Source organism: Gopherus flavomarginatus, chromosome 3, assembly GCF_025201925.1.
Source record: "Gopherus flavomarginatus isolate rGopFla2 chromosome 3, rGopFla2.mat.asm, whole genome shotgun sequence".
Classification (NCBI taxonomy): domain Eukaryota; kingdom Metazoa; phylum Chordata; order Testudines; family Testudinidae; genus Gopherus; species Gopherus flavomarginatus.
The window spans coordinates 198168951-198183077 of NC_066619.1; the positions used below are offsets into that span (position 1 = coordinate 198168951).

The 14127-nt window shown below is 41.3% G+C and overlaps 1 protein-coding gene across 7 annotated transcripts in view; it reads right to left on the bottom strand.

Moving 5' to 3' along the window:
* SLC10A7 (solute carrier family 10 member 7) overlaps window positions 1–14127 on the bottom strand; it is a 205101-nt gene that overhangs the window by 139938 nt on the left and 51036 nt on the right. The window lies entirely within an intron of this gene.

Below are 14127 nucleotides of genomic sequence, written 5' to 3' on the forward strand. Positions count from 1 at the left end.
CTTCAACAAGTGTGAATTAAATCATGCTTTGTAACCTACGTTTTGAAACTTTAAGATTGATATTTTCATATGAAAAGAGATATAGATGACATATGTACAATGCACATCATAACCACTGACTACATTACTGTAGATATCTTTTGCTTATAACCCCTCTAATTCCTATCACTATATTAAGAATACAAATCCTTTCAGTATTTCTTGGAAACATGCCACTCTCTGACTGTATGTATTTGACCATGGAGCCCCCTTTTAATACAGTCAGCCTCTGAACCTATGAAGGAGAATCTCAGCTTTTACTAGTTTCCTTTTTTTTTGGTAAACGAAAAAGCAAACTTCTAGCCCTTTTTCTTGCAAAAATAGCCTTCAAAACATAAACTGATTACCAGATATGAAAGGAAGAAACAGCTGGCCTGTGCTTCTGCACCAGAAGACTGAGAGGAAAAATAAAGGTCTCCCTCTCCCTACTTCCCACCATATACACTGAAATGTAACCATCTCACTTTACATAAAATGTCTATATTTCAAAAAATAATTTTATTAACTCTCCCCAGAACCCATAGGCTGGCCCAGCCCTCAATGGTGGGATCATGGACCAAAAAACTGCTCAGCCCAAAATGTTAAGGCCCACTCCATTGCAGGATGCTCTGCAGCTAGCACTGAACCAGTCTCTACTCACCTGGGCAACTGCTACCTTGCAGGTGAGTCTGCTATGCCACAGTAGCTAATGCAAAAGAAACACCCCTCCAGCATCACCTGCTAGGAATCCCTGTACCCTCCTGTTCGGCACTCCCATAATGCATGAGGATGACAGGAGCTGGGGACAACTTATCCTTGTATTGAACAGGAGTCCTGCTGCCCACTTTTATGTCCACAAGCACCTGCCCTGCCTGTTCCAGAGCCTGAAGAAATGGTTATAGGAGGGAATCTTAGAGCACTATTTCCATCCCAAAACCTCCATCACCACACAAGGAAAACCTGCTTCCCGTCCTGACCAAGCCCCCTGAACTGACTACTCATACCAGCAGGGAAAAAGACACCCAACCCAAGAACCAAAAAGGGACTACTCCACAACAGACCTCCCAACAAATCACCAAAGGAGATTTGCTCCGCATCCAACCAGCCACCACACAGACAATGGCCACAGCATGACGGGCCTGCAACCACTTTTTCCAGCAGTACACCCTCATAACAGCAGCTGCAATGGCAAGTGGAACACCTGCCAGGCTGGAAAGCCCTCAGAGGAGCCTCCATGAAGAGATAGGGAGGAGAAAATACTGTAGGGAGAGGTGGAGTGGAAGGATTGAAGGATTTGGGTTCAGGGGAGAAGAGTACGAAATCCATGTTCTGTTTTGTTTTAAAGGCTGTATCACCAATGGAAGGAAAATTTTTGAGGAAGTCCCTTGTTAAAATATTGGCAGCACTTCCTTACACTGGAAATGTTTTGATGCTGTCTTGATTAAGGGTGATCTTTTCAAATTCACGTAAGGGACATAGGCATTCTACTCCCATTGACTTGCAATGGGTGCTGGGCAAGTGCAGCATTCCTGGATGTAAGTTAATATATACTTTTCTATGGTAACCACTTTGACGAGGAATTTATTACAAAAACATGTAATAGACTCTGCACCTACAAGGTCCTGACTGATGCGAAGTATTTACAAACTGACATGATCATTTCTTCAGTGATCAAAAAGGTGATGACATGTATTTCCTATTCAAGGATAATAGAGTGGGTGTGCAACAGAGTATTTCAACAGGGACTCATTCTATTAAGATCAATTCTGCAGCAACCCCTGCAAATACTGTTTTTAAAAAGCACAAAGATTTCCTATTTTCAATATGGTGTTTAAACGATATATTACAGTTCTGGTGAAAAAAAGTAAAGCAAAAATTAATGGGCTCAACCCTACAAACTCTGCAACTACATACCTGAGCAAGGACTACCCATGTGAATGAGAGTTTGCAGGATTAGATACAGAATGAAAATGCCTTAGCTCAGTGTGATACAAAAATTAAGCAAACAAGTATAATTCAATCAATTGTTTTAAGGTGTAATTAAAAGTAGTGATATACTAAAACCCAGTAGTTTAATAGTTTACATACCATCTACTGAACACTCAGTGACATAGCATCACAAAAAAATGCTCAAACTATATACTAAATAAAGCTAGGGTCAGCTCCAGGCACCAGCTCAGCAAGCAGGTGCTTGCAGTGGCCAAGGGGAAGGGGCGGCATGTCGAGCTCTTCAGAGGCAATTCAGTGGTGGGTCCCTCAGTCCCTCTCGGAGGGAAGGACCTGCCGCCGAAATATCGCTGAAGAAGAAAGTGATGCGGTGGAACTGTCGCCAATTGCAGCTTTTTTTTTGTTCCACTGCTTGGGGTGGCAAAAAACCTGGAGCCGGCCCTGAATAAAGCATCTGTGTTTGTTTAAAATAATGAGGTATTTATGGAATATCAACTGACTGCAAATTCAAATAAAATTTGTCTGAAACAACTAGTTCTAATGAATGGAAGTATTCTGGGAATAAAGCAGCATGACCTAACAGCAGTCTGGAGATCTATGGGCATGGCTACACTCGAAACTTCAAAGCGCTGCCGCGGCAGCGCTTTGAAGTGTGAGTGTAGTCGCAGCGCCAGCACTGGGAGAGAGTTCTCCCAGCGCTGCATGTACTTCACCTCGGCCATGGCTACATTTACAGCTGTGCAGTGCTGGGAGTTAAAGCTGTCTTCGTACAACTGTGTAGGGACAGTGCTGCAGTGTGGCCACACTGACAGCTACCAGCGCTGCAGTGTGGCCACATCTGCAGCATTTGCAGCGCTGTTGGGAGTGGTGCATTGTGGGCAGCTATCCCAGCGTTCAAGTGGCTGCAACGTGCTTTTCAAAAGAGGGGGGTGGGGTGGAGTGTGACAGGGAGCGTGGGGGAGACAGAGAGAGTGGATTTTTGGAGCTGACACTGTGTCAGCTCCCTGCCTTGCAAGTTCTAAGGACTGGAAGATACACAGCACCTACCTTCAATCATTTTAAAAGTTTCGACCCCTTCTCCCACCCCTCTCTTATTCACTAAATGCAAATTATGCACTCCTAAATAGCTTTCAGACCACATAAGCAGCTGCTCAACACGAACTCCCCCCTCCACAGTGTGGCTTCTCTCCTCAAGCAAACAGCTGTGAACATTCCAAAGCAATTCCCCTGCCTGCCTCTGCTCGCTCGAGCAAACAGGAGCTGTGTTTGTTTTTTAGATAAGCAGCTCCGGGGAGCCCGGAGTTGAGCCACTCTTCCGGTTTGTTGTGAACAGGCATTCTGGGATACCTCCTAATACCCTGGAGGCCAATTACAGCGGTTTTGGTGGCCACACTTGACGAGCAGCGCTGCATCACCAGCGCTGCAATCGTTATAGCCCAAGCAGACCAGGTGTACAGCCAGCGCTGCAGCCAGGGAGTTGCAGCGCTGGATGTGCCTTGCAGGTGTGGACAGTTACTAAGTTGCAGTGCTGTAAACCCACCACCAGCGCTGCAATTCTCCAGTGTAGCCAAGCCCCTCCTCATGGGGTTCAGCTTGCAGCGCTCAGGGGGGTGTTTTTTTCACACCCCTGAGTGAGAAAGTTGCAGCGCTGTAAAGCGCCAGTGTAGCCATGGCCTACGTCTATTCTTGGCTCTGCCAAACACTTTCTGCATGACCCTGTGAAATTAACCATTTTGTGCCTCAATTTCTCCTTCTGTAAGGGAGAAATACCCTCACAAGTGTCTTGTCAAAATTAATTCATTGTTTGAAAAGCATTTTAAAATCCTTAGATGGATGATGCAAATAAAGGTTAGTTTATTAGACACATGACACAGGTACAATATATTCACTGTCTGCTTCAAATGCTTCTTAGTTGTGATTGCAAAGATCAGGAATGAAATAGTTTAAAGTGTTGACATTAAATTGCTATCCTTAGGTTTCAGAATTCATATCCCAAAGGAGATGGGTATTCACAGCTTTATTAGTGCTATTGCTTTATCCTTATAGATTAATAGAAAACAATACTGCATAGAGTTATACTCTGTTGGGTTTTTAAAAAGCTGCTTTGCCATTAAAAGTGCTAAAAGGATTTTTTTTTAGGTAAGAACTTTGATTTTTAGAGCATAATTCTGCAGCAAGAGGTAGATTCTACAGCAAATTCTGCAGATGCAGAATAATGAATTCAAAGGTCCAAGTGGCCCATAACCAACTGGGATTCAGCCCTAACAATTACATGTGGGCATTATCGGCCTCACGGTGCAAAGAGCAAAATATGGTCCCAGCTCCCTAATTTAAGATATGACACAATGAAAGAGGTAACATAATAGTTGGTAGAGGTTGCGGTACGGGGGAAGGGTTCCAGCAGTAATATTATGTGGTTACTCAGCAGAGGCTGGAGCACATTGTATGGTGGTGCAACCTTTACTTCTGTATTAATACAGTGGATGTTGTTGACCCATATCTTACAGGCTTTGCTGTAGAAAAGAATCTTAAGGAGAGACCTGAATGAGGTGAGCGTAGGGGGTTGGTAGCCCCGGTCAGGAAGGGAATTTTATCTAGACAGAGTGATCAACATGCAAAAAAGACAAGGACATGGCAGTGGAAGAAGAAGATAAACAGGGCATCAAGACTGGTCTGAATGGGCAGGCAATATCTCTTTAACGTACTCCTTGTTTAAAAATAAAAACATCTTGAATCTATGATCTTTACGGTTACCATAGCTTAACTCTTAACCACTGTTTCCACTAATAAAATGATACAATGTTGTAGAAGGCTGTTAGCCACAGGTCTCTTACTGCAAAAAGAATATAAATATACTTGATATGTTTAATCTATTTGTTGCTGTTCATAACTATTCATCTGAATTTAGACAGAAAAAAAGATATGTTCGAGTTCCAGGTTGTAGGTGCTAAATTGAATCAGGTGTCCTCTCCTCTTAAGAAAATTAAGTTGCTTTTGTGCAAGAGTGTTTTAATGAGAACAGAGCCTGCCGACATTGATAAATGGGAATGACACCAGAGAGAGCATGTACGCAGGACAATATGTGCATGTTACAGTCTTACAGCCTATTTTTCACTGACTATCCTGAATGACTTTGCTGTTTCTTAAGGGGCCTATTAATCTAAAATTTAGTTATTACACAACGTTTATTTGAACATATATTCTGTGGATGATGACAGTTAATAAAGGAAATCTTTTACAAGCTGTATTTTTACATATTGTTCCAACTACAGCTCCCTGTCATTCTATTGTGCTGATGGAATAACCCAGTTTTGATACTGCTTTAAAAAAGGCACATATATTCAGATTCCTTTCTATGCATACAGGGACTCTTAAATTATTGTTAAAATGCATATAAAAATCCTGTTACAAAATGGCAAAAATAAAGAAAAGGTGGTGCTAACTGCTCAACAAATCCTCCAGATGAACAAGTACTCCTCAAAGGCAAAGCAAATGCTTTTTAACATTTCAACATCATTTTTTTAAAAAATGAACAGACGCCAGATTCTGCCTTGGAGATGCAGATACAATTCACATTCAATTCAATGGGATGTGGACCTTAAAGCAGTATTTGGCCCCAGGTGTATAATTTCTTACTAGTAATTCTTGCAAAAGTACTTAGTCACAATAAGGCAAGCTTTGTTGAAGACTAATTTTATATGAAGCCACAAAAAATTAGAGAAAGAGACTTATTGTTTGAAAACTGACAAAAAATATTGTATTACTGCCCACTTTTGATAAAAGAATGGTATTACAAGGTTTTCCCCTAAACATGCATTCTCTCTAGCCTCCCCCTCTCACCAACTAAAAATGTCACAGGAGTTATAACTTTACATATTTAGATCCAGGACCATGCAACCCATTGATTTCAGTAGCAGATATGCACTGAATTCTGTGACAGCATTTCTTGATTACAAAAATGTTCAATAACTATCAGTTTATACAAAAAAGTGCAGTATAAAATACAAATGTAACAAGTGTATATTGCTTATTTGCACTGCAAGATGGGAATGCCACCCAGCGTATGCTGTCCTCCGAAACATCTTGACATTAATCGCAGAACATGAAGTTCTGTATGCTGAAGATTTGTTCTGCATTGGAAGACATTGTCATCAATTACATACATGTCTGTGCTATTCCAGCCACGGGTTTTGTGCTAAAATGGAAGGTTTTACCAAATTATGTATTGTTGCTAACCACATAGTTGTGTCCAAGGTATTTGTGTAGAAACCATGCTTTTCCACTAATACAGATTCCCACACTGATAGTTCCATGTAATAATCACTGCCCTTTGGTAACAATGATATTCGTAACAACAAAATATTCTGTTATAAACTAGCACGAAGACATCTGTTTAGTTTTCCTGCTGCTTCTTTGAAAGTGTCCTTCAACTTCACCAACATCTTTGGCAATAGTGAAAGAGGTACCTTCCTCCTCTTTAGTCAGCTTAAGTTTTCTATTTGGAGCTGCTTGAGTGTTTCTAGATGGATCTGCAGTGTCTCTGTGGGGCTATGATTTTAGTGGTGACTGGAAATGGAGAATGAAATCAGTCCAGAAAGGTGTGCAGACTGGTAAGGTTTTTCCCCAGATAGTGAAACCAGAAAATAAGTGAATAATAAACATTCAATTAAGTGCACCTTACGATCTTGTGATGATGTATACGGTGCTCTCCTGATTTCCACTCATTTTTCAGTGAAGGATCATTTATATTTAATGTGGTCTCAATGTTAGACAGGTGCCTGGATGTAGGAACTCCATGAATAGGGGTCTAGTAGCACTGTGGCCTTTTACAGTAGTACATTTTCCTACAGATACTAAAGATGTCCTGCCTTTATTCTGCTTGGTAAAAGTAAAAATCTCCCTGAACATTGCCACATAGGTCACTGTAACTGACTAGGGATGTGGGGTGGAGAAAGCCCTCTGCTACACCTTGGAATGCCTACTCCCTTAGTGAACATGATAGGGGATTTGTCTTCTTAAGTTTAAGAACTTCACAAAAGATGTTGCCCTACTAATCCACATTCCCTCTTGCACAAATCCTTCTCATTGTCATGCAGCTTCTCCCGTGGCCCTACACAACACAGGAATGTAGCTCTGCCCACAGCAGATGCCTTTGCGGAGCTACTAATTCATGTATGAGTGCCCAAAGAGCTTAAAAATACACAGTAGGCCATGTGGTGCTCACAAGTCCTGCACAGAGAAGAGATATTGTACAGAGCTGTGGAGCTGGCTGTGGAAGCAGAAGAGAGGCTAGTGGACAAGGGACAGCAGCATTTGTGAAGCTATTAAGTGCAGGAACTTAATCAATCTGCAGCTACGTGATGCCTATCCTTTTATGTGGCCTCGCCAAGATCAGCAGAGGTTCTCACCTGCCAACAACTGTAGCATGCCTCTTTCCCCCCACCTGGCCTCCTCCCCAGCAAATCAGCTGGACTATCAGCTGAGATTTCCCTCCACACAACCTTTAGAAGAACAGCCCAGTCATGTCTTTGATACTCAAGTGAGAGATGCAGGAAGACTCAAGTTCCTGAAGTCCAGAGTTCTTCTGAAGCTGAAAAGGCTCTAACTCACTGCCTCCTGCTCTGTCCTTCAAGGGGCGCTAGCATAAGAACCAGTAGTATATACGTATGGATTTGTTTATAAAATTATCAGTGCCTGTATGTACCATTCCCACCCCACTCACACAGCAAGGCAGAGCCTCAAAAATCTTAACTGACCGTTTAAATACTAACATTACTCAGCACAATCAGTTTCTCTTTCTTCCTCCCTTCTTTAATAATGTCACACAAATTAAATGCAAAAATTAAAAACATTGTGCACTGTTAACACACACACACACACAAAAAAAAACCCACAAGAAATGATGAAAGGTGGACAACCTCATAGCTGTGTTGCTTCTCTTGTATTGAGCACATTGTATGTATTTAACTAGCAATCAGAAATGTTATGAAAGTTATAACTTCTTCCATTTCCTTGTTTCCGCACATTTAAATTACCAGGAGCATTAACTTTAACCTTAACATTGCATTTACAGACTTATCTTGTATATGTACAGAATGCCTGGAATAGCAGGCCTTGTTCAGTAAAACCTGCCTCCTCCTGCAAAGCTGTTTGACTGGGCCCCTATCTGCCCAAGATCCAAGATTCAGCATATGGCCTTCTCCTCTGTAGCCTATTTCAAACAGCACTGCCATGCCAGATTTGGAAAGGTTTCCTATACCGGCAGCCAAGAAGTAATGTTTCCAGAACTGGTTTATGTATTTTTCACTAAAGGACTGAAAATTATTTCCATAATATTCCCAGTCATCAGGAAACAGATGAACCCCTCGTCCCCTCCCCTTCCCTGAGCATTTCAATATCTGGTTGGGGCCCCAGAATCTGCAAAATTGGCAGCAGAGCGAACCAATCATGTGTATCATCATTAAATGGTCATTACGGAAAGAACAAAACCTTCACCGAACACCCAGGCATGAGAACTATCTGAAAATCTTATGTGATTCGTTTCTGTTAGTGACTGAAGACTTATTAGCTGAGTAGGCCAGGCAATAACTGTGGCACCAAAACAAATGGACTGCTAAATGATGATTTAATAAAAGGGCCCAGCTGAACAATGGTGTATAAGTTACTCTGACAACCGGAGGCTTTATTCTGGTCAAACATTTTATATTTGTGACTGTCTCTTTTTTAAAAATTACCTCAGAAGGTATCCTCAGAAGGATACAGAGCAATAACAATCTCCCAACCATACTTTTAGTTAAGTTCAAATTTTCTGAGATCTTAAGCTGTGATAAAAACACTTAAAGGTCTTGTCCCCAGATCCTCCTGAAGACATCATCCATAACATTAGAGGTCTAGTTGAACAACTCCAAAGAGTATTATTTTTCTGCTGAAGTGAAATGAAAGAACAAGGCCATTTTCTAAAAGATGTCCTTTTGCATTAATTCAAAAGTTGTGTCTATACCAGTATTTATCTACAAATATCCCACTGTCATACTACAGAGCAGCTCCACCACTGGGAGGAGGCTGACCAGACAGCAAGTGTGAAAAATCGGGACGGGGGTGGGGGTTAATAGGACCTTATATAAGAAAAAGCCCCAAATATAGGGACTGTCCCTATAAAACTGGGACATCTGGTCACTCTACCTGGGAGTGCTAGTGTAGAGCATGCCAGGCATTTTAATCACTAACTCACCAAAGCTTGCTCAGAACAGAACTAGATGGTATTGTGGCTATTTTGCTGAGAGTCTGATTTACAGCAGCACTCCCAACATTGCTATTACAAGCAGAGTTGCACTGCTGGCTGTGCAATGGTGGGAGATTTGAAGAAAATCACTAGCGTACAGAAGGCCAAAGTATGTAGTTTTTGCTTAATTACCTGTTTTATAAAATAAAACGAAGGTTAAATGACCCACTGAACAGATTCATGAGCCCTGACCTTTAGGGAATGTAAGAATTTGTCAGAGGTCACAACTGAAATATATTAGGAGGCTTCTATCTAGTCCCAGGTATAGTAGATGTCTGTTCATATCACAGAACTAACTCTAATTTGGCACAACTGCCCTTTTTCAAGTGGCTTCTGGGAAAGCTCTAAAACAGTACTGAGTTGTACTGGTGGCCCCCTCAGTTTATGAGTCCAGCCAAAGCGCTACCCTCTGTAGTATCATGAAAAAAAATTACATGTAAAAAGCACCAATACCTCCACTGGGGGGGGTGAGGGGAGAAATCTGTATGTATATAATTTTACAGTTTAAAAGATGCTCTGATATCACTGTGTTAAGCATAGTATTATATTTAGATTACATTTGACAGAAAAAAAAGCTATTCATGAAGTGTTAGATTATGTTTTTATATAGCACCTTTGCTACTCAAAGAATCTCAAAGCATTTTACAAAGTAATGAGTTAAGCTGTAGGAGCACAATGACTGTAGGCAAATGGAATAGCCATTTGCTCTCAATAATAGCCCTCTCACAATCTTGGGCACTGGAACCTGTTTTATAAAGAAAAAGAGGCTGGGCTAAAACACTGCCATTACCTTCACTCTCTTAATAAATGCCAAAAGATCTTTAACTTCTGGTTATACAGCTATCCCAAATAAACAACAGAGTTCTCAATTTTATCCACTAATCTAAAAAGCAGTGGCTAATCTATGCTGAGCTGCAAGTGTCACCATTCAATATCAGCCAAATCTTGGTTGTGGACTTGAACTCTCAGCCTTCTTGGTCAGCAGTAACAGTACTATCATGAACTATAAGATTTTCCTTTTTAATTAAAACACCTTATTAAATAAGAAAAAAGTTTACCCAGCAAAGCTTAAAAATCTCTCTCTCTTAAATCCAGAGCATTTAGATCTCTAATAGCAGGCAATATTCTAAAAGCAACTACGCCAATAAAAAAAAGTGTGGAGAAGAGCATAAACTTCTAGCATACAGAATTTCATTCACATCCTTTTGTGGGGAGTGAGAACTTGCTACTTTCTGAAGAGTTGGCATAGAATCTGTCCCAAGGAACCTGGAAGCCTCAGCATGGATTTTGCTCAGTAAAACTTGCAAGAGGCTTGCCACTAAAAACCACAAACACTCCATCTGCACAGAACATGCTCCCAGCTCATTCAGCTTCTTTAGATTCCATCTACAGTAGAGCTAGCTGAAAATAGGTGTTTTCATCCCATGGAGATTTTCATTATTTCAACATTTGTTTTAGCCCCAATTTGAGGGCAAAATGACAAAATATTGAAATTTGTCATGGAACAGAAATTTACAAATTAATTATATGGTTTTGGAAACATCAAAACACTTTATTTCAGTCTGTTGAACCAAATTGATAAGTTTAATTTTGTTTTGATACTGAACTGCACTCACTTAAGCTGCTATGGTGCCTGATGGGAGTTGTAGTTTGAGTGCCTCATTCCCTCATTCTTGTCTATTGGCCAGGCTCCCCTGCCGGTCTACATGTTCCATGATGCACCATAGTCATGGAACTACCATGACTTACTTGGGCAGTTCAACCAGAAAGCAAACTGCAGGGCATAGTCCATGTGCAGGCAGCCAGAACATAGACAATAATGAGGCACTCAGACTAACCTGCATCTACCTCAGCAGCCACTGTAATGTCAAGCTGACCTGAAATAAAACATTTCAGTTTCCTTCAACAAACTGGAAAGTTTTGAGTTGGGTCAACATCATTTGAAATGAAACATGTTTTTCAGATCTTCTTGACAAAAAAGTGAAAAATGTCTGCAAAATCCAAATTTTCCTCTGGATGTTTTGCAAAAAAATTAAAATGGAAAAATCCCCAACCAGTTCTAATTTACATAGACCAAGAGCTTAAATGTCTTAAATCAAACACCCAACCACTGAAGACACTCCCAAGATTAGCAAGCACTTCAGCAAACTTTGGCCATAATCTCTGTACTTCAGTTTCACCATTTATAAAATAGGCATACTATACCTTTCTATCTCACTGGAGAGTTAAATTCATTAATGTTTGTGAGGATCAGATACTTCAGTATACAGTTCCATTACAAAATTTTAAGAACATTTATAATTCCGTATTCAGTGCAGTGTTTAAATATTATGCAGTAAATAGGGCAGGGGCTACACACTGAATGAGGAGGATTAAAAAGATGTATTCAGTAACTACCCATTTAGCAAGCACTGGCCACCCTGTGAATGAGACAAAGGCATTGTAAAAAAAACAAAAACAAAAAATAAAAAAATGTAATTATCATAGTATATAGGCACACAGGGTTGCCAACTTTCTAACTGCAGAAAACCGAATACTCTTGCCTCACCCCTTCCATGAGATCCTGCCCCTGCTCCTCCACCCTCATTCATTTGCTCATTTTCACCAGGCTGGGGCAGGGGGTCGGGGTGTAGGAGGGGGTGAGGGTTCCGACTGAGGGTGCGGGCACTGGTTTGGGGCCGAGGATGATGGGTTTGGGGTGCAGGAGTAGGCTCCGGGCTAGGGCCGAGGGGTTCAGAGTGCAGGAGGGTGCTGAGGACTGGGGTAGGGAGTGGGGCCAGGGATGATTTGGGGTGCAGGAAGGGGCTCCAGTCTGGGTCTGAGGGGTTCAGAGGGTGGGACGAGTGTGGTTTGTTGGCTCTGGGAGGGATTTTGTGTGTGGGAGGGGGCTCAGGGCTGGGGCAGGGGGTTGGGGTGCGGGAGTGGGTTAGGGGTGTCGGCACTGACCTCAGGCAGCTCCCAGTAAGTGGTGACATGTCCTTCCAGCTCCTAGGCGAAGGGGTGGCAAGGTGGCTCTGCACGCTACTCCCACCCAGAGGCACTGCACTCACAACTCCCATTGGCCGCATTTCCTGGTCATTGGGAACTGCGGAGCCAGCGCTTGGGGAGGCAACTGCAGGCAGAGGCAGAGCGCAAAGCCCCCTTTGCCGCTCCTTTGCCTCGGAGCTGGACATGCCAGACACTTCCCAGGAGCCGGGCAGGGAGCCTGCCAGCCCCACTGTGTCACCAACTGGACTTTAACAGCCTAGTCAGCAGTGCTGACCGGAGCTTCCAGGCTCCCTTTTCAACAAGGTGTTCCGGTTGAAAACTGGACACTTAGCAACCCTATAAATGGGGCAAAAACAATAATTGCCCATGCAACCTTAAATTTGGAATTTCCTAACTCTAGAGTGCTTGACTCTGCAACCTTAACCTTCTTTAAAATGTAGGATTTTTGTATGTACACACATGCATAAATTACATATAAAAATATACAGACCCATAAAAACTTACATTAAAAGAACAGTTAAAGTTGCAAAGTCAAGCACTCCAAAGCCAACGGCCTTTCTGTGCACCTATAGGTCTTGATTTCAAGAAGGAAGTACCTTCCTTTTAATAATGTGGAATTGCCATGTATGTCACCCTGGCATAAGGAAATATAACTGGAGAGCAGGTTACATTTTGGCAAATGAATACTCAAGAGCAACAAAATTCCCATAGTATGCTGCTTGCAGAATATTATTTCAAAAAGTTAGCGAAACACACTCTAATGACTGTTTTAAACTATTTCAATTAAAATATGAATACAAACATGCACTGTAATACAGAAATGCAAGATAAAGATACAGAATATGCCAGTCATGTATCAGACAAATGTATATCAGATATTTTAGCTGTATTTCATAAAAAGTGATAACGTGGTAAAAAGTGAAGCTTTTTCAAATTAATCCTTTTTTGAGTACTCTGCTACTTTATGTTTATGTTTAGGCTGTATTAGAAGAGCGAGAACTATTTATGAAATTACATGTGCCTGGAATTTTGAATGGAGGTTTGCCATTTATCAGTAAGGGAAAGAGGGCACATTCTTCCTAACAAGAGTTTGCACAATATATCCAATGAAACCAAAACCAGGCAGTTTTCCGCCATACCAGCCAATCACACACTTGTTCCAGGACTGGATCACCATTTAGGAAATTCCAAATGCAAGAAAGATTCAAAGAAAATATCATTGATTAGTCACCACAGAGTCAAAACAAAATTCAATCTGCTTCCTATGACATAATAAATGTATTTGTTTCTTACTCTTATTGAAGTATCAACAAAATCAAACTGATGTACTTTCCTACAATATATATAAAAAAATCATATCATTGCTGTACACTACAGTGTAGCAATACAGTGGCAGAGTATGAAACAGTAATCAAACTCCCGAACAATACACTACTGTCAGAATTGTGCACTGGTACCAGTGTATTATAGCACCTTGGTTGAAAATAAATCAACATAAGTGCCTGCTTTGGTAAGCACTTCAAATCCAGTGTACATCGCATTAGAAGGGGTGATGCTAGAGGAAATGAATCTGAAAAAAAGGGTTTACAAACAACAATTTCATTAGTAGATTTATATTACACTTTTTTCTAATAAACTTTCTATCTGCACCTATATGAAAACCCTCCTACAGACTTGCTTCCTTCATTTACATATCTGTGCGGGCCTGTTCTTTTTTCTTCCAAGCCCCTTTGCCCTTTCAATCATGAAGCATATTACTCCACTGTCAGTGAAAAGCAGTTCCTAACAACAGGGAACCCAGCTGGGATAGGAAGAGGGCAGCAAGCTCATGCATTAACATAATAATCCAACTGTGTTCCCATAGGCCCTTAGGGCAGACAGCATATTAGGTA